This window comes from Mesoplodon bidens (assembly GCF_964165515.1).
Source record: "Mesoplodon bidens genome assembly, chromosome: 5".
Taxonomy (NCBI): domain Eukaryota; kingdom Metazoa; phylum Chordata; class Mammalia; order Artiodactyla; family Ziphiidae; genus Mesoplodon; species Mesoplodon bidens.
In genome coordinates this window covers 30,738,190-30,760,808 of record NC_138161.1, presented here as the reverse complement: position 1 = coordinate 30,760,808, position 22,619 = coordinate 30,738,190, and positions in this window count along the sequence as shown.

The window sequence follows — 22,619 nt, the reverse complement described above, 5'->3', positions numbered from 1 at the left end:
TGATCCAGAGGAAAAAGACTGTATAACAGATGACTGTTGTGGCCACATCCCCAGGGCTGTACTTTCTTAAGCCTGCCCCACCAAGCCCTTATCTAGTGACCACCAATCACCCACAGCCTCAATACCACATTTTTGATGTCCCACTATTGTCTATAGGATAAAGTTCAGTCATCTTTCCAAGGCACATAGTTTGGCCTATGCCCTGGCATCAAAACTTGAACACCTAATGATATGTATTCTTTTATTTCAACCTTCATGACTTTGCTCATGCTGGTCCTTCTGCCTAGAATATCCATATCTTACATCCTTTCCTGATAAATTCTACTCAAGCTAGAATTTGTGATGATATGTTTATCTTACCCAATAAACTGTGAGCAACTAAGGACAGGAACAGCAAGAAAAGTACTCTGATATTTTTAATTTATTCTCTCTGATTCTATTCAATTTAGCTTTAAGAATAATCCCACTGATTTTTTAGGGGAGAGGGGCAGCGGAGGGTTGGATTGGGAGTTTGGGACTAGCAGATGCAATTATATATAGAATGGATAAACAACGAGATCCTATTGTATAGCATAGGGAACTATATTTAATGTCCTGGATTGAACCATAATGGAAAAGAAGATGAAAAAGAATACATACATATATATATATATATATATATATATATATATATATATATATATATATATATATATATATATATATATATATATATAACCGAATCACTTTGCTGTAAACCAGAAACTAACACAATATTATAAATCAACTATACTTCAATTAAAAAAACGCGTAATTACATTGAGTTTCATCTATTTAAATGTAAGTTGGGCTGACTCTAAGGTATGATTGTATTGTTGCTGTATGTATACAATTGGAAAAGAAAATAAACATTTCTATTTCTTTCTTTTGAGATAGATTATCTTTAAAAAGCAGATTTAGAGGCACAGCAAATTTGAGCAGATTACTCATGCAGCTGTGTGCCCTGACATATACACAGCCTCCCTCATGATCAACATCCCCCACCAGAGGGGTACATTTCTAAGAATTGTTGTACCCACATTAACACATCATATCATGCAGAGTCCATAGTTTACCTTAGGGTTCATGCTGGTGGTGTACATACTATGAGTTTAGACAAATTTATGCTGACACGTATCCACCATTAAAGTATCATACAGAATACCTTCACTGTTTATTTTTAGTTGTTGTTTCAAATAATACATGACTATTTTTGAATATTTAAGAAATAAAAATATAATCATATACAGTCTAAACGTCTAAAAATTACATCTATTAACATAGTTTGTATTTTTTCAGTCTTTGAATCTCTCCATATGTACAGATAATTTTTATAAAAATGTATCATACTATACATTTTGTATACTGTTTTTATTTAATAATACAGTACAATATACCTCACTAAATATTCTACTATAATTTTATTATAATTAGTTTTTGTTATATTCACTACTTTATTTTTTAGATTCCACATACATATGATATCATACAGTATTTGTAAAATAATAATTACATTATTTTAAAAGAAGCATAAATATTTTATTGTGAGAAAGAGAAGTCAAAATGTACTTAATCAGAATTATGCAGCTGAATTTTAGATACTTTTAGTTTTCTTTTCAGGGTTACAAACCACAATGTGATGAACATCCTAATAGATGTATATAGGTATATCTGTGATTACCCTCCTTAAAACAAATTCCTAAAACTAGAATTACTGGATCAAAAGTTATACGAATTTTAAACATTTTTCAGGTGTATTTTTAAAATTATCCTTTAAAATTGTTAACAATTTATAGCCTTACTATATGATTTCCCATAGTTTATTAACCCTGGGTGTTGTACTTAAAAATAAAAGAAATAAATGTCACAAATAAATATCATTAATAAATCTAAAAATAGGTGAAAATATACATACATGTTCTAATGGTCTTTTATTTCTAGTGAGATTGAATTATTTCCCTATTAACAACTATATTTATATATAGTATTTTGTTATTTTTAGCATTTCATTCATATTTTAATTGATCTTTAAAACTTTATAATCAAGCATGTTATATGTATTACAAATAAATATACAGGCTTTAAAAATTTTTAAGATGCTTTCTAATGCAGAAGGCTCATTAATTAATATTTCTCTTTGTGATTATTTTATCTTTAATTTTAGGCTTAGAAATAACTATCAATATAACATAATATTAATCATCATTTATATTTTCTTCTATTATTTTCAGCTTTTTTTATACAAATAATATTTTAATGCATATTATTTATCAGTCAAGCCACTATGGTGGGGAGGAGACAACAATCCAATATCCTGACCTTTAATTTTAGGATCTTCTGTTACTTTACTAACAAATATTTAGGGTAAATATGTTGCCACATTAAATTTATATGGATTGAAAGATATCATCAGGTTTCAGGAATTTTAAAAATGTGATAAATAGGAAATCTATTTGATGGCCCCATAGCAACTTGCTTATATAGAGTTTAGGACATCTTATAGCCATCAATTCTCTCCTGTTATCATAGGGGACAGAGTTTCCAAAAAAGACCCCTAAATCTATAAAAATGTTTTTTGTCCTTCCTTCCAAAAATCAAATATTAAATTAAATTGACACCTGCGTTAAATTAAACCCACAAGCTAATTTCAGAGGGAAAATATGTGTTTAAATTATTTAAACTAGATACAAAGATGTCTGAGCATTCTACTTGTGTGAAATCAACTATTATAAAAAATGCATATTGACAATCTTTTTACACAGGATATTGACAAGGACTGAAATTTTTTTCTATAGTAGTTAGGAATGTGTTAGGTTTTAGTCATGTTTAAGAAAAGCTCCTTGATAGTAAAATTATAATAGCAGAGATCAATTATAAAGAGAAGTGTTCAAAGCAATAAAATCTCTGATTCCTTTATTTAAAATTAACTGTATTTTAATTTTTGAATGTAATCAACCACCATTCAAATGCAGTTGTATTCACCTATTCATGACAAGGTATAAAAGTAGATTTCTCTAAGTCATAATATTAACACAGATTCCTTCCGTTTTCTTTGGTCAAACCTGAGTCTTAATACCTTACAGTTAAAAATTTTAAACATCTATGAATGATAGAGATGTCAGTTTTTAAAAATTACACACACTCAAACAATGCCATTATGAAAAATAGACTGAACAAGAAAATTGCCATAAATTCCTTCAGAGTCACTTACGGCTACCATATGAAATTATCTCTTACACTGTTTTGCAAATCACTTCATTGGTCAAATAAACTGAACAGGTGGTGTTTGTGTTTACATATATTCCTAGATTAAAAAAACAAGCACATGTTTTAATAAGGACCTGACACAGGTTTGAGTGTGTCTAGCGGAGAGTTCCTCAGAGATGAAGAGGGAGTTTGCAGGAAATGCAGAGAAGGCTCAAAGAAAATGTAATAGCTATCCTCACACGTACAAAAGAACTGCCATGGAGCTGTAATGTGATACACTTGGTCTAGTTGCCCCAGCACAGAAAGAAAGTTACCCTCAGGAATAGAGGTAAGAAAGATTCTAAATGGAAATGGGCCACTTTGAATTTTATTGCCATTTTTTTTTTACCAGCTCTAAGAAAATATACATACACACATTGTTCCTTCTCTTTCCCCCTAAGAAGGAAAAACATGGCATAATCCAAAACAATGTAATTCCAGGATGATCTAGAATAAAACTCTGGACTTGTATCTTATTACAATGTGTCTTTTATGGCTCATATATAATAGCTGAAGAGGTGTAGTACTGAAAAACATACTAACTGTTGATATCAAAGAACCTGGGATAGGGCTTCCCTGGTGGCGCAGTGGTTGAGAGTCCGCCTGCCGATGCAGGGGACACGGGTTCGTGCCCCGGTCTGGGAAGATCCCACATGCCGCAGAGCGGCTAGGCCCGTGAGCCATGGCTGCTGAGCCTGCGCATCCGGAGCCTGTGCTCTGCAAGGGGAGAGGCCACAACAGTGAGAGGCCCGCCTACCGCAAAAAAAAAAAAAAAAAAAAAAAAAAAAAAAAAAAGAACCTGGGATAAAATTAGTCACTGGAAACCTGAGGAGATAAAGACAGAGACAGAGATAATAAACTTCTATTTTCTGTGATTAATTTATATAATATCTATCTATATCTATCCATTGAGAGATCCATTGATATATTCATAAAGCAGAATCTATATCCAGAGAGAGAGAGAGAGAGATTGGAATGGTAGATACTTACTTATTTCTCCTCAAAATACAGCAGCTCAACATCAACATTAACTTGTTAGAACCCAAATAAGATTAATAGCAAAAAGATAAATCCTCAGATAAATTAAGGAAAGGTAAGTCTTTTCAAAGTTATATGTACTTTTGATTTCCAATGTAATTTGAAAGGCAAGGGATCATTTTACAGAACATTAGTAGAATTGGAAAAGGTCATTAATCTGAGTCCCTTGTCTTTTGCAGGGAAAGCTAAAAGTAAGTAGACAATAAAGCATGTATAAAGCTGAAGAAATCATGTATAAAGTTCTTCTTTTTCAGGGAAGAAAAAAAGTAGCACTCTTTGAATAGGCCAGAATGAACATATGCATTTTTTCATAGCACAAATTTTATTCAAGCTAAAAAGTCATACTTCCTTGAGAAAAAAAGTAGGACAACCAACCATTCTCTTTTAAAATATTTACTTGAGTTTAAATTTTTAATTGAATTTTTTTAAGGCTACATTAAAACTCAACTTGTTACTACACAGATTTTCCATCATTTATTTATATTTAATAATTCAGAATTTATTGAGTTTCTATGATGTTTCAAGCAATATAGGTACTAGACTCACATAGCATAGGAGGAAAAAAATGGATCATGAAAGAGAATAAAAGTCTCAAAATGACAATATTTCTTTAAAAATATAATCTAATTCTTCTCTGTCCTCCACCTCATTCTTTTGTTTCATTAAATTGTTTTATGTTCACATGATTCTCAGAAAGTAGAGTATAAGTTCTTTGCTCAGAGTAAAACTGTTTAATTTTCAAATACTATCCACAGTTGTTCAGATATCACCAGCAAAATTTGCATGACACTCTTAGCTGACCTGATCCATTCTCTCATTTATGAGTAACTACTCAGTTTTGATTTCATTAAAGTTTTATTTCATTATTGATTTGGGCCTAAACCAATTTTCGAAATTCTTAGTTTTAGCCAAAGTGATTGGTTGGGAGATTGGCACTTGATTTAAGGTCATCCAATCAGAGAGGAGTGCAGGACTTGTGTTCTAAGTTTGAGGGGAAAATTGTTTGCCCTTGTACATGACCTAGATTATACTGTCCCAGTTGCTCCTGGCAGCCATCCTGTGATGCCAAAGAGAGTCAGAAAATACTTACCTGACACAGGATTTCTCTAAAAGAGTGTGCTAATAAAAAGTGCATAATAATTTGCTAATATCTCAGCATAATATTATTGGCCAGAGAGCTGATTGTATTTAATTGTATATATCCCTATCCCTTGGATTTCATCACAAGGTTAATTCAGGAGTTAAAATAATTTCATTATGCAATGAATGAGGACATTGATTTTGTGTAAGTGTGTATTGATTTTGAGTGTATGTGTTGTGTTCCAAAACAAATCCTTTTTTAACAAATAAAAATTGCTGAAGGTAAGTCTTATTCAGCCTCAAAAATAGAATAATAGTAAAACCAAATAACTCTAATGTGGTGTGATATTCTTATAAAAAGATAACCGGCTTCCAAAGGCTTACATGAAAATCAGTCTTACAGTTGTAATTAATCACCCCAGCACATACATTTTCACACGTCTTTTTAATCTTTATTTGGGGTGAGGTAAGAGGAATATGGTCTCATCTCTTCTGTGAACTAAATGGAATATTAGTTCATAGAGACCCTGAGAAGCTTTCTTTACATCATCCTTTCAGCCTTTATGTTTCCATTGTGTCTGTGCTTACAAATTTCTTTGCCCTGTTATTTTCAGGTAGAGTAGATTTTTAAAAATGACTCTATTTTATTCAGGTAGAACAAAGACAGATTTTACCTATGAAACATTCACTTGCCTAAACTGTAAGAATTCAAATTTTAATTCTGACTGAGATCTGACCATCAGCTAGCCTTTCATCTTTTAGAAATACACAAAAATTAAGGGTATGAGGGAGTTCTAGGTAGTGCCTTTCTTAGCTAAAATATGCAGAACATCTACATCTTTGTACACAGCATCTCTGAAGAATTTTTTTTTTCTCTGAAGTATTTGATCACTGTCAGGAATCTACCTGTAACTACTGTCGTGAAAGCATTAACTTTCCATATATAATGACATTATTTACTCACTTACTATCTGGTGCCTGATTCAAGAATAAGCTAATAAAAATAAATATTTTACCAAAAATAAACTACATCACTTATGAGAGGTGACATCAAATTGTGATACATCATCCACCATTCACAGATAACTGTATTTATAACTCCTATATAGGCCTTACCCTACTATACTGATGCATAAAAAGAATGCTATTCACCTCACAGTGCCCTGAAGAATGAAACCTGGACATTCAAAAGAAAAGAATAAGAAACACAATGTCATTCTAACCTGTAATTCTTAAATTCCCAACCTCTTGTTCTAGAAATCAGTACAAGGTTTTTAATCTTGATACTTGCCAGTCATGTTATGAATTAAGTTTTTAAAAACTTTAGAGAAAAGTTTATACTCATAAATAAATAAAATATGATTCTTGCTTAGTTCTGTTGTAGAAAATATTAGGCCTATTTACTGGCAAGGAAATCTTTACTTATTGTCAAAGACGTGTGGAGTTTATCTGGCCACCTTAATAAAGCGAAGATTGGGCAGATTGACATTTAAAATCTGGGTACACAAAATTAAAAAGTTTGGAAGTCCCATTAGCTGCTTTTCATTAATTATTACTTAATCATCAAGTTGAACAGACTTTATTTATTTTACTTCTCTTTATAATTTTCAAACTTGAAAATTTCTCCCTGGATTTGAGCTAAACACATTTGGAAACAGCAGATAGATAAGGTACTTCTGGTAGAGACCAAAGTGCATTTCAGATACTTCCTTAAATGTCTTAGCCTATAAACTGAGTCCCCACCAAAGTAATAAGATTAGGAATGCCCTACAGAGAAGAACAGGCTAAGCAGAACCAGCTAGAAAGGATTATAATAAAACACCAGAGCATTTATAAAATACCATCAGAAGGAAGCCACTGGTTTTTCAATACTGTTTGCTAGTTCAAGGGGTTATACTTCTTTAGAATGACCAGAATAAGGCAAGAATACTGGTAAAATAACGATTCTACAAACACCCAAAACAGAATAACCCTTTTTGTACATGTAGCTACTTACTTACCCTTTTTAAAAAGCCAAATTTGTTAAAGTAAAATACATTTCAAAGAAATTTATAAAAAGTCTTAGAATCTCACGTGATTTATATGAAGCTTTATGTTAGCAATAATTTGGTATTTTTACAAAGCAGTATATTTTAGTTTTTCTAAAAGCCCTGGTAATTTAGTTCTCAAAGATTTTCCCATAAAAGGTAATGCAGAAATACGGGTAAGATACAAAAGTTCACTGTCATAGCGATTAACATCCATTAGTCATGAAAGTCAGAGCTTTTTATAAATGTAAATATGTTTCATAATATAAATATGTTTCACTCTTCCAGGTCAGAAAATTTCAACTAAAGATGAAATTAAAGCATTGGTCAAGCTTTTAAAATAAAGGTCAAAGTGAACATTTCCTCAATTTATGTTCAGTTCTCTGGGGTGAGTTACTACTTTCTAAAGAATGAGCCACTGGTATGTATCTTATGTAGAATATCTAGGTCAGAAGAGAGGCTAAGGTAGCAGACTAACTGCAGATTTCTTCCAAGTTTGTGACAAAGTAGGAAATAATTTACTTTGTTCCCAAATTTGTGTACTCATCAACACACTGAGTTTGAGTTTTTCTCATGGAGGACACTTTCTTTTTATGTTATTGAACTTGTATAAATGTATCCTCTTTTGTATCTTTTATGACTCAAATCAATAAAGCCATATAAAACTCTAAGCCAATTGACTTCAAGTCAGAGACTATACTGATTTAATGATAAAGTTGTTCCTTAACAATAATTTTCCTTATACTATTGCTATTGTTTGGAATGCAGTGTTGTACAGTCAAAAAGATCTATAAAAATGTATTTGCTCTTAAGTTTGAAGTTGAAGACTTAAATAATGTTTTTATTTACTACAAGAACAAGGCTAATAAAATCGTTTTAGTAGAAAAAGTTTTTAATGAGAATTGTGATTAATTTTACATCAAGTATACTCTTCTAGCAATAAAACTTAGAATTAGGAGTATGTTTTATTTCAGGTATTATTTCAAGATCAGTGTCAGAGAGTTTGACAGAGAATTTCTGGACCTTACCCATTTTTGATGCATATAAAGTTGAACTCTGCTTTTATTACTTCCACAACCTACTCTTATCTTTTTTGCAGTGGATGACCTTGCTCTCCACTTCAGTAAGAAAATGTATCACCAGTGCTGTACTTATGCTAAATTTCTATGCTCTGCTATAATGTAAAAAGTATCTTATCAAGTCAACTCCTCTACTTTCGGGCTGAATCCTCACCCAACCTCCTTTTCAGGGACTATTACCGTCTTCTGTCCCAACTTTTCCCACCCTAGTGAATCTCACCCAAACACTTACAAATATGTAGGAGAATCTCTCATTTTTTAAAGAGAGAAAACAATCAATAAATAAAAATAACAAAAACAGCCTAACTTGATGCCACATCCACCACTAGCTTTTGTACCACTTATTTCCTCCTCTTCACAGAAAATACTTCTCTCCAGAGTTGTCTCAATTTTTTCCTCCTCATTCACTCGTCCACACCATTCTAAAATTCATTTTCAGCACTCCTATTCAAAGGGTGTTTATCAAGATCATTAACGACCTCTATCTTACTATATACAAAGACCAATTTTCTCTCCTCATCTAGCATGGAGGCTCTTATTGGGGACAATTTCGCCTACCTCTCCTTCCCGCAGGGGACAGCTGGCAATGTCTGGAGGCATTTTTGGTTGTCAAAACTGGGGGTGTGTGCTACTATTGGCATCTGGTGGACAGAGATCAGGGATGCTGCTAAACATCCTACGTGCATGGGACAGCCCCCCGACCACAAAACATTATCTAGTCCCAAAGGTCAATACTGTTGAGGTTGAGAAACCCTAAACACCTCAACCTTTCAACAACATCCGACAGCTCTAAACACTTGTCTGTGTCTCTCACTAAGAACATCAGCCTAATGAGTCCTTACCTGTATTTTTCATTGTTTTCATTGTGTGTAGAAAAGTGACTTGCCCCATATTAGGCAGGCAATTTCTACATTTCATCAGTAAACTTCTCTTACATGATTATTGCTTTATTTAGCAATCTATTTAAATCTTGGACTAATGGTAAAACAGATTGGTTTAACCCTTGCAGAATTGTTTACCTAACTTCCACTCCACAGTACAACTTCTCTAGGGCAGTTCAAGATGAAGTTCTTGTTGTTTCCCACCCTTCCTTCCACCTGTATGTTGGGAGATGAGATGAGAAAACTTATAGACTTATAGCTAAGGAAAAATAGAGTTCAAGGTAGCTTGAATTCAAGTCTGTTACCATTGATGAGTATTTAGGTTATTACACAGCATTTTAGGCTAAATAGTCCTCTTTGAACTGGTCAAGAATTTCAATTACCATTTAACATTTTGAATTGTTTGCTTAATTGTTTCATATGAAGAAATGGATTCAAGTCTCAGAAAATAACTTGCAAATGGATTTGAGAAAATCGGTCTTTTGAACATTTAGAAATATCTACAGCAGAAACCACAACAGGGATTACCAGAAAAAGAAATCAGTGAATAATGAAAAGGTCAACATTGAAAACTGTTCTAGATGATAAAAATAATGTGAACTTCCTTCTCACTAGAAAGTAACATAGATATAAATAATACCTGATAAACTATTCATACATAAATTTCACCTAGAAGTGAATTAATTATATTTCAAAGAGGAAAAAAAGCCACTATATTAGTTTCTAATATGCAAAATATGGTAACAATTATTGCATGTAAAAACATTTAATTCTTAACATCAAATATTTAAACCTGTATTAAGCTTCATCCTTTCTCATTCTCAATAACCATTCTGAGCCTGCTCCTTAGAAAGAGTTTGTGTATGCACATCTTGGGAATGCATATAAAAGCAGGATGGAGTATGCTATAACAATGAAATACTACCATTCCTTTCTGCCTCACATATTTCAGATTACCACATACTGTCGACGATACAGAAAGGTACTTCCTTTAAACAGAAAGCTGTAAATTCTTACTGAGAACAGTAGTATACAGTAATGATTTTAACTTAGAGTTTACAAAAAGTTTTTCATGGATTCAATATGCAAATTATATTCTTCAACTTCAAAATAAAATAGCTAAAATCATACCATTAGGTAATAAGGCTACATGACTGTTTTCAAGTGATTTTTCAAAGCCCAGTTTACATAAAAGATGGGCAGGTTTCATTTGAGTCTGCACTTCTACTTATGAGTTATTAATTACTGCAGACTTTCTTTCATTGATCTTAGAGTTCTGTCTTCCTCTATCCACTGAAGCCAATGTTCCAGACAAAACATTTATTGGTGAAAAGGGGAAATTTTTTCTGCTATAGAACCAATTTTGTGTATAAAAAACTGCCTTTATGTAGAGAGTACTTAACAACACTTAACAGCCTCCTTTAACCATGAATGCACTGAGCATTTGCAATGTGAAAATGCCTAACACCACACAAGATAGAACAACACTAAATTCTACCCACCTGAAGTTCAGTGTCTACTGATGGGATTGAAGAAAAGTTTTTATTTGTGTTGTTACTTATGTCAAAAAGCATCAGCTACACAATTGCTTTGGCTTCTTGAGATTCATCTAATTAATGAAGAAGGATAAAGTAAATTAATTATATCAAAGGTTTATTTTAAACCTTATTCTTATACCTTCACAGTATTTGGGAGCTGATCTTTGTTTATGTGACTCTTCATGAGGCCATGTAATGGTGTCTTCTCTGGACAGCCAAATCCTAGTCCCCGAAAGATGACAATTTTACTTAATGAAGTATCTGGAAGTGGTGAACAGTGACAAAGCCACACAACTCCCCATGAGCTGGTTTTACTGACAAGGTGTCTTTTGTGCACCTGATCATTCAACGCTAGGCAACAGTGAACAGTTGTATTAATACTGTATTACTATGAGTTACCTTTGAGAAAGGGCTTGAAAAAAATTGTGTTGTGGCCTAGAACTGAGGGTTTGAAGTAGAAAAGCAGGGTATGGTCACAATGATATACTGATCATGATTTTTAGGGGAAAAAGCATATTTTCTCCTGAAAAAACATGCCTTTCAAGGATTCTTAGAATCATGCAACAGTGAAAAGGTGTTCCCTGGTACTCAATGACTTTCCTTGGTATTCATGAATTAAGGAAATCTTCCAATAAACTGGACTATGGCATCAGAACGCCTGTTACTCATTGTTGAGGACTCATGGCCTCCAGGGCAGGTACTGATTTGTCTACCTGCCCAGATGATTCCCTTTTCAACATCGCTCCTGTTTTTCACTATTCAGTATCCCACCTTCCATTTCATTCTCTCCTCCTGCCCACTTTTCCATGCCCAAGAATCTCATACCACTTTATTTTTCTCAGGGATCCCCTAACTTTCATTGAAGTAGCAAAGGAAATCTAGGTGTTTTCATTAAATCATATATATGAATATTTAAACCGACATGACAATATTTCAATTTTTTCACATTTATTCATTTTTATTTTTACTGAAGACAAACTTTGATGCTTTTCAAATATTTATTTTATATACCCAGACTATGGAAATAAGTCAGATACCAGGCTATAAACCTGTCAAGAATATACTAATGGAAATGTCTTAGAAATACATGTGTACTCAACAGAAAAAAATAGTACATTTAGAACATTTAAACAGAAATCTGAACACTGAAAATAAACATCATTATACACCAGACATTCTTGTTCTTTTCAATATTGTATTGTTTCATGGTGTAATCTTATTATAGTCATAAAAATACATATATTAAAGCTCAGCTGCCATAGGTTTACATAATGATTTTGTTTTAATAAACTATAACTATTAGACCAGTGAGTTATCACAAAAGGGGAGAGAGTACTCCCACTTTGCTTTCAGAGTCAATTTCTAGCATAATTTTTAATGCTACATCCTAGAATTTGGCTTCATTTGAAAACAGTCAGGAAACCTTGGTAATTGTTTTGCTTATTTCAGATGAAAAAGACAGTTACTCTGGTATAATAGGCAGAATCCATTTATAGAGTTCAATTTGTTTATTAGCAACTGAAAACACCTCTGGATAATGAACAAAGTAATAAACAAATCTCTGAGAGGGAACGTAATGATTTTATTCAAGCAGGGTCAAAACTGATGAGCAAGACAGAAATCATCACTGAATTACTAGGAAAGTCAACATTTACTAAGAGTGATAAGAAAATGCTCTGAGTATGAAAGATAGAAAGGAAAATAGAGAAAGAAGAAAAAAATAAAGAGAAAAAAGGAAATATTGTAGTGAATGGAATTCTTTTAACAATGTCACCCTATAAGCAAAAATTATCTTTTTTTTTAATGCAAGGGGAAATATTTTTAGCAAAATGCCTTCTGGCACACTTTCTACGATAATGAATTTTGCATGAGCATATTTTACTTTTTCAGTTACAATTTCTACTTTGCATTCACATTTTAAAGATAGGGAGAAAGGACTGTAGTTCGTAGGGATGAACTTCTAGACAAAGGTTGACCATAAAGCCAGTTAACTGTTTTTCCAATAATTACTGGCCTGTAGGGAGACATAATAGAAATATATGAATTTCTAGCATCATGGTTTCCAGTGACTACTGTGCTTTATGGGACTGACAGGACTAAATAAAAAAGATGCAGCAAAAGAAGACCTCAATTTTATGATTTTAAAACTAATAAATAAACAAGGCTCTACAAAATAGAATTTGCAGTCACGTCCAGGATTATAAGAATTAACTTTGGGAAAATATATAGGTCAATGTTCAGGAAATTTAATACACTTATTACTCAGTTTTTAAATTAACAATAAACCAAAGTCTTGCTTATTTTCTAAAACATGAAATGTAACAATCCTTGGGAATACTAATTTTGGTGCAATAATAGAACACAATTACTCTGCTAGTAGGGGAAAAGAAAGGTAACTATATACAATGTATATACTGTTTTATATTATGTATTTTTGTATTATGCATAAAACTGATTATGTTGTATAATATATCTTGGGTAGTAACAGCACATGTCTACAATTAGGCAGATTTGTTTATCTGTCTCCAGCGGTAGGCCATGTGCTCTTCCTTTTTTTTTTAACTTTTTATTTTATATTGGAGTATAGGCAATTAACAAGGTTGTGATAGTTTCAGGTGCACAGCAAAGGGACTCAGCCATACGTATACATGTATCCATTCTCCTCCAGACTCCCCTCCCATCCAGGCTGCCACATAACATTGAGCAGCGTTCCCTGTACTATAAGTTGCCCTTCATTTTTTATTCTTCCCACATTAGAGTCTGATACACATGAGTGATAAATAAGTATTTGCTGAATGAATGAAAGTACACCGCTTAAAAGAAATTAGCCAAATAAAGATGAATAATAGGAATTTAGAGCAACAGATCAGAAATCAGTACTTTTCAAATATTTCCATTTTGATACTTTTGTCTTTCCTTGGTTTTTTTTCCCCCTCTTTTTGTGTCCCTTATATCTTCTTACTCAAGGTCATTTTAATATTAAGTGTCAGGACTACCCAGATCAGAACCCAGATCTTCTGATTTCAGTAACTTTATTCTTAGAGCCTAGCAGCTAAAATATCATAAATGTAGAAATATATAGCATAGCTTTTTCGACATTAAAAATACTGTCATTTTATATTCTTTGGGACTATGAATACATGCATATACAATATTAAAAAATCCAACTCTGACATTTCAGCTTTTAAATTTAACATAGAACAGAGACATGATCAGAGAAAGCGATGACTCAGTCATTGGGAATATCTGTTCCAGTTTGCACATGCCAATCATAAATAATTCATTTTATAATAACCCACATCTGAATATTTTACTACCCTTACAATCAAAGGGCCTAAAAATTACATAAGTGTCTTTTCTGCAGCTGCAAGAGACACTTTTGCCTATGAACTAACAAAGAATTTTCTTTGGCTCTGGAATTCATTCATTTATATTCATTCATTCCCTCTTTATTTTAAAATTTGTCAGAGATTTATTAATAGCCAATAAGAATGAGCCTTCTGCATTTGAAAAAGATTTGGAAACCACTCTCAGGAAGCTTACAGACTTGGTGGGAGTGGCATGGACTTATAAATATCTAAAATGCAGTATTCAGCAAAAATATAAGGTGTAGATTGTTTAGCTAAGCTACTCCATGGTACTGGTGTCTGGGCATCCATTTTGTGTGTCCAAGTGTCCTGTAGAGACTTTATACTGACACTAGACCCTTCATGCAAGAGTATTGCTTAGATAACACCTACAGAGACACAAGCAAATGTTAAGTCCCTGATTTGATTTCCCCAACAGCCCTTGAGATCAACATTCTCTCTTGCCTCCCAGCACCTGTATGCCTTTCACGGCCCTTGGATAAGAACCTTAAGGGACTTAGGAAAACCCCACTCTTTTGTTTTGAATTGACCAATCTGACCCTAGCCCAGGAACCCCAAAGCACTCTAGCTACAGATGCTAATAAAAGTGCACCAGGTCCTGGCACTCTCTCTGCCTGCACCCTGCCTTGACCTCTCCAAATAGCCCCTTGAGGTGTGCTGAATACCTCCTCTGGGACCTGTAATAAACTTCTCTATTTCAATTTCTCTTTTGGTCATTTGTTGAATAGATGCACCATCTGGCACCCTGTGCTCCACTTAACAAATGTTAACAAAGTCAGAAGATGACGTTATAAACTCAGAAAAGTGAAGACAGGGGAAAGGGGAACGTAAGGTACCCAGAAAAATATGGTGGCTCCACAGAGGATCTATCTTTTTAATACATATCTGAAGAATGAGGAAAAGCAGGCAGCAAGTTGGAGAGGGCAAAGAGGCAGTCATATGCCAAGAAAAGTTATAGTTTTCTTTCTAAAATTTTGAGAACTACTACTGATTAAGTATTTCTGAAATACAATTGATATGTTGAGTAAAAAGAGCCCCTGGATAGGTAGACAGAAATCAACACCTGCCCAGGAGGTCTTAAGAGACCTCAGTGATGAGTAACAGGTGCCTGAGTGAAAGATCAGCTTGGAAAATGTGTGGATAATGATATGAAGGGAAGATATAAAAAGCAGCAAATTGGGTCTTGAAATTTTCTTTGAGGTAATGTACTTTAATTAATTCAGGAAGAACAGACTGACACCCCATCTCACGATTCCTGACTTCATCACATCTCTAAAAACCATTTTTCCACATAAAGATACATTTACAGGTTGCAGGGATTAGGATCTGATATCCTTGGGGCTATTTTTCAGCCTACTACAGACATTTAATTTTAAGTGGCTGCAGGAATCAGGGACTGGAGGTATGAAATAGGAAGCAGAATCATTTGCTAAGAGAAGATAGTGCTAGTGACACTGGATTCTTGGCATCATCAATTTCTGATGTAGCTGTTGGGGAGATAGCAGAGAGCTGACTAGCTGCTAAACAGTGGTTTTTTTCCTATTCTTTTTCAGATTCTTTTCCCTTATAGGTTATTACAAAATATTGAGTATAGTTCCCTGTGCTATACAGTAGGTCCTTGTTGGTTATCTTTTGTGCATATAATAGTATGTATATGTTAATCCCAAACTCCTAATTTATCCCTCCCCAACTTTCCCTTTGGTAAATATGTTTGTTTTCTATGACTGTTGGTTTATTTCTGTTTTGTATATAAGTTCATTTGTAACCTTTTGTTTTAGATTCCACATATAAATGATATCATATGGCATTTGTCTTTGTCTGGCTTACTTCACTTAGTATGATAATCTCTAGGTCCATCTATGTTGATGCAAATAGCATTATTTCATTCTTTTTTATGGCTGAGTGATATTCATTACACACACACACACACACACACACACACTGCATCTTCTTTATCCATTTATCTGTCGATGGACATTTAGGTTGCTTCCATGTCTTGGCTATTGTAAATAGTGCGTCTATGAACATTGGGGTTCATGTATCTTTTTCCAATTATGGTTTTCTCTGGATATATGACCAGGAGTGGAATAGCAGAATCATTCAGTAGCTCTATTTTTAGTTTTTTAAGGAACCTCAATATTTTTTTCTCCATAGTGGCTGCACCAATTTTAGTGTAGGAGGGTTCCTTTTCTTCACATTCTCTCCAGTATTTGTTATTTGTAGACTTTTTGACAATGGCCATTCTGACCGGAATGGGGTGATACCTCACTGTAGTTTTGACTTGCATTTCTCTAATAATTAGTGATGTTGAGCATCTTTTCATGTGCCTTTTGGCTATCTGTATGTCTTCTCTGGAGAAGTATCTATTTAGATCCTCTGCCCATTTTTTGATTGGGTTATTTATTTTTTTGATATTGAGCTGTATAAGTTGTTTGTGTATTTTGGAGATTAATCCCTTGTCAGTTGCATCATTTGCAAATATTTTCTTCCATTCTGTAGGTTTTCATTTTGTTTATGGTTTCCTTTGCTGTGAAGAAGGTTTTAAGTTTAATTAGGTACCATTTGTTTATTTTTGTTTTTATTTTCATTACTCTAGGAAACAGATCCAAAAATATATTGCTGCAATTTATGTCAAAGAGTGCTCTATGTTTTCCTCTAGGAATTTTATAGTGTCCGTCTCTAATCCATTTTGAGTTTATTTTTGTATATGGTGTTGTGTATGGTGTTTTTTTTTAACATGTAGCTGTCTGATTTTCCCAGCACCACTTATTCAAGAGACTGTCTTTTCTCTATTGTATATTCTTGCCTCCTTTTTAGTAAATTAATTGACCATAGGTGCATGGGTTAATTTCTGGGCTTTCTGTCCTGTTCTATTGATCTATATGTCTGTTTTTGTGGCAGTACCATTTTTGTTTTGATTACTGTAGCTTTCTAGGATAGTCTGAAGTCAGGGAGCTGGATTCCTCTAGCTCTGTTTTTCTTTCTCAAGATTGCTTTGGCTATTTGGGGTATTTTGTGTTTCCACACAAATTTAAAATTTTTTTGTTCTAGTTCTGTGAAAAATGCCATTAGTGATTTGATAGGGATTGCATTGAATCTGTGGATTGCTTTGAGTAGTATAGTCATTTTCACAGTATTGATTCTTCCAATCCAAAGAACACGGTATATCTTTCCATCTGTTTGTGTCATCTTCAATGTCTTTAATCAGCTAAGCAGTGTTTTGGATGGAGTAGAAAGACAGATAGTCACAAATAGGGCAGTGGCAATAATCTGATGAGTTGCAGAAATGTTTCCCAGTCACCTTCAGATGGCTGGATGTAGGACACAAGATGACAAGTAGTTGGATTAATCAGAGGCTCGAGCTTGCGGACCATATGCAGTTGAAAAAGATAAGTGAGAAGTTGGGGTCAGAACTACTGTTTAAATTTGTTAAAGTGTTGGATGATGGGACTTAGGCCAGATGAAAAAGCAAGTAAACTCAGGAGAATGCTGAAATACTTGAGGAAAAAAAGTTGAAACATGATAAATAGGAAGTAAAATATTAAAGTTTATGTTCAAAGAGATTTATTATTTCAAAGGGAGAACAGATATCAATGCCTACATGGTAATGGGTGACTTGATAGTGTGAATGTTGAATATTATTGTTGAATAGAATAGGAAGTGAGAGGGCAAGGACTGTCATTCTTAAATTTTAATGTGTTTAAGTATTGTCTGGAGACCTGATTCTACTTTTTTTTTTTTTTAAGGCAGTTTTATTATTTATTTATTTATTTATTTTGGCTGTGTTGGGTCTTCATCGTTGCATGCAGGCTTTCTCTAGTTGCAGGGAGTGGGGGCTACTCTTCCTTGTGATGCATGGGCTTCTCATTGCGGCAGCTTCTCTTGCTGTGGAGCATGGGCTCTAGGCACATGGGCTTCAGTAGTTGTGGCTCTCAGGGTCACTAGTTGTGGCTCGTGGGCTCTAGAGCACAGTCTCAGTAGTTGTGGCGCACAGGTTTAGTTGCTTCATGGTGTGTGGGATCTTCCCAGACCAGGTCTCGAACCCATGTCCCCTGCATTGGCAGGCGGATTCTTAACCACTGTGCCACCAGGGAAGGCCCTGATTCTACTTTTGAGGATTCTGATTCAATAGGTCTGCTGTGGGATCCATGAAGTTATATCTGTAACGAAGACAATGTGGATAAAAGTAGCAGACATATCACACTCTGAGAAACTGCCATAAGATGTTAGAATTATAGCTTATATAAATATTGTTGAAGTAGTATGGAAGATTTTGGATGAGAGAGAAAGGTATGTCAAACCAGTCGTCAATACAGGTGAGTGATAAAGAAGTCAATAACACTAGAATAAATAGTAGTGGGGATAAGAAGCATTGGATGAGATGGACAAAAATAGATAAAAAGGTTTTTGCATGAGCATAAGAGTGGAATAGGTTGAGATTTACAATAGAGGGCAAGGAGAATGCCAACTCCAACCCTGGGTGGGATGAGGGTAAGAAAGTGTGTTGTCTCTAGACAAGGGCCATTCAAAAGAAGTTTTTTTTAACATCTTTATTGGAGTATAATTGCTTTACAATGGTGTGTTAGTTTCTGCTGTATAACATAGTGAATCAGCTATACATTTACATATATCCCCATATCCCCTCCCTCTTGGGTCTTCCTCCCACCCTCCCTATCCCACCCCTCTAGGTGGTCACAAAGCACCGAGTTGATCTCCTGGTACTATGCGGCTGCTTCCCACTAGCTCTCTATTTTACAATTGGTAGTATATATAAGTCTATGCCAGTCTCTCATTCGTCGCAGCTTACCCTTTGTCTTCAAGAAAGAGCCAAGGGCTTCCCTAGTGGCGCAGTGGTTGAGAGTCCGCCTGCCGATGCAGGGGACACGGGCTCATGCCCCCGTCCGGAAAGATCCCACATGCCGCGGAGTGGCTAGGCCCGTGAGCCATGGCCGCTGAGCCTGCACGTCAGGAGCCTATGCTCCGCAACGGGAGAGGCCACAACAGTGAGAGGCCCGCATACCGCAAAAAAAAAAAAAAAAAAAAAAAAAAAAAAGAAAGAGCCAAGGTTCAAGTAAACTAAAGGAATAATCTTGTCACTTGTGTATACGGATTTATCCCTCATAGATAGTATATTACTCATATTTTATTTACCACATTCTCTTTGCATGTAAAAGAAACTCAATGAATGTTATAATTTTAAAATAGTATTTATTTTTTCTTTATATACCAATGTGGCCAGAAAACAGTCTATAGATACTTATCTTAATAGCATATTTCTTTTCAAAACACAATGTTATGATATTAATGTACATTATTGTAATAGATACTTCAAAGGAATAATTCTGATAATTGAAACATTATTTGTTTTTCTATTCAAACAGCAATACTTTATAATACAAAAAGAATATATTGACATACACATATATTTATAGATTTTCTCACTTTTAACAGTAATTGTACTCTAATTTTAGTGTACGTAATTAAAAGCAATGTATTTCTTATTTGTTTATTTTCCCATTTTATTATGTCAATATGATGTATTTCTCTAATAGAATGTCCACATTTCAGTCATAAGGCAGCAACAAAAATAATATACAAGCAAAAATTTAAGTTGAAAAAAAATTTGTTGAATGTTCACGGCAACATTATTAATAGACAAAATGTAGAAGCAATCTAAATGTCCATTAACTACCATTGAATGGATAACTAAAATTCATACAATGGAATGCTATTCAGCAATTAAAAGGAATGAAGTATTGATAATATGCCAAAATATGGATAAACTTTGAAAAATTATGCTAAATGAAAGAAGCTGCTCACACAAGATCACATATTACATAACTCCATTTATTTGAAATATCCAGCATAGACAAATCTAGAAAGAAAGAAAGTAGATTGGTGGTTGCCAGTTGCCAGGTTCAGGGTGTAGCAAGAGGGAATGGGTAGTGAATGCTAAAGGATACAAAGTTTCTATTTGGTTGATATCCTAATATTATCTTATGATAATGGTTGCACAGTTCCATAACTGTGTTAAAAAAACATTGAATTTCACACTTTAAAATAGTAGATTTTGTGCTATGCAAACTGTTTCTCAATAAAACTGTTTAAAAAATAAAAAGCTTTCTGTCTAAATTCTCCCTCTTGGTTAACCTGTGGTCAATTGTATGAAAAGGTCTCCAACAATATCTCCTCGTATCTCATTCCTTCTGTTGTGTTACTTCAAGTCAGTTCACTCTTCCTTGCCTTTAGTTTCTATAGAACACTTCCAGAGGCATTGCTACTAACACAGAGACCTACTCCATTCAAAGTAACATGAGTCCCACTTAAGTCTTTTTCTTTTTTCTTTTTTTTTTTTTTAAACATCTTTATTGGAGTATAATTGCTTTACAATGTTGTGTTAGTTTCTGCTGTATAACTAAGTGAATCATCTATACGTATACATATATCCCCATATCTCCTCCCTCTTGCGTCTCCCTCCCTCCCTCCCTATCCCACCCCTCTAGGTGGTCACAAAGCTGATCTCCCTGTGCTATGCATAACATCACTAATCCTAAATCTTTACTTTTCAAATCACTTAAACTCGATTTTTTCATAGCTGACAGCAGCATGACTTCCTACCCCTTCTTTTTCCCTTGCTAATGAATATAAAACACATCCTGGAACACAATCGCAAGTTTCTTGTAAAATAAACCTCCAAAGCCAATTGAAACACACTGGGTGGTGTCCCAAATCTTCGTCCCAAAGATCAAAGTCTGATTTCCCTGGATTGTTAGCATACTTGAAATGAAAACAGCCTGCTTCTAGCCTTCAGTCTTATGATTGTGACAATAAAAAGAATAAATGTGGTAGAAACAGCTGTACATTTTCAGGAATGATAAACTTCAGCTGGAATTTTTTTAAACTTAAATTTGAAGTTTATAGCAGCAACTAGCTTTAGACAGAAATGGGGCTTTGAAGATGAAAGGCAAAAAGCAGCACAACAGAATAAGGTTGGTCAAAAGAAGATAAAAAAATGAGTAAATAATGCAGGAAGTAATCAGATTCAGAGAAACATGGTATAAAGTACTTAATAAATTGAAAACCATTTCTGAGGGAAAATATATCAAAATGACAGTTCCTTGCATTATATTATGAAGGTAATAAAACTGAAGAGTCAAAGACTCATCAGAAATATGCTACTTTATAATTAATGAGAAACAGTAGATGAAGGGCAAATAATAATGTGCTTATTTCTCTTATCACAGAAACCTAGGTGAAGTATAAAATATGAATACTTCAAAAGTGAAGGAAAAGGTTTTATGTAGAAGTTGGGAAACTTTGTAAAAAAAACTGGTATTTTTAACTTTACTTTTGAAATATAGAGATTTTTGATTTGGGATATCAAGTAAACTTGAGAATCTGGGTTGATTATGTTTTTGAAAGGTGATAATTTGTACTAAATGGAAGCCGTGAGCTCTCCTGGTTAATTGCAAATATGCATCTTGACTCACGTTGAAGGATCCAAACTGTTCTATGATTTATGCCAGAGTTTTGAAAATCCTGGGTTTTGTCAAATTATATATATATATATATATATATATATATATATATATATATATATATATATATAATTTTTTAAAGCTTTTTGATACACAACTTGGAATATTTTTGTGGCATAGTGGATGAAGGGAAATTAGTAACCAACTTCCATATTATCAGAATTTGATTACTGTGCTAGGAAAATATAGTTGCTAAACAAATTCCCTCAATGAAGAGAATTATAAATTTCAGTATTTTTAACATTATCCTTTAGTGGCAGACTTTGCAAGAGAGAGCTGCAAATCACTGGTCTCCTAAATCAGGATTTTATGAAGCTGAATTATTCTAACCATATTCTTTCAGCTAAGCGACTAATTTTGACTAATTTTGATGTTATTTTTATGTTACCCAAGTCTATAGCCTCTTCCCCCCCACCAGAAAAAAAGTAAAATATTGAACATAAGCATATTGCTTTTCTTTGGTCCTGCCCATGACAAACTTGTAAAGTATAGAAGATCTGTAACAAGCAAGATTTCTTCCATCTCTTCTTTTTATCATTGCTTTCCTTCAGGAAAACAGATGCCTCTGAAACTTTAGGCAGATGCATAAGCCTCTCAGACTTTTTCTACATGAATAAACAAAGGAAGGCAAACATCTCTCTAATAACTCTGGCAAAAAAAGTTATCAGTTGAGTGTCCTATTCTCTTATGTAGAGACCTATTTGATAAGCTCTCAGTTAAAGAGGTAATTGAAGTTTTTAAGAAATCATTTTCTCTAGCAGAACTTTTACATATTTATTGGCAGATTTTTACCGAGAAAATTTTGT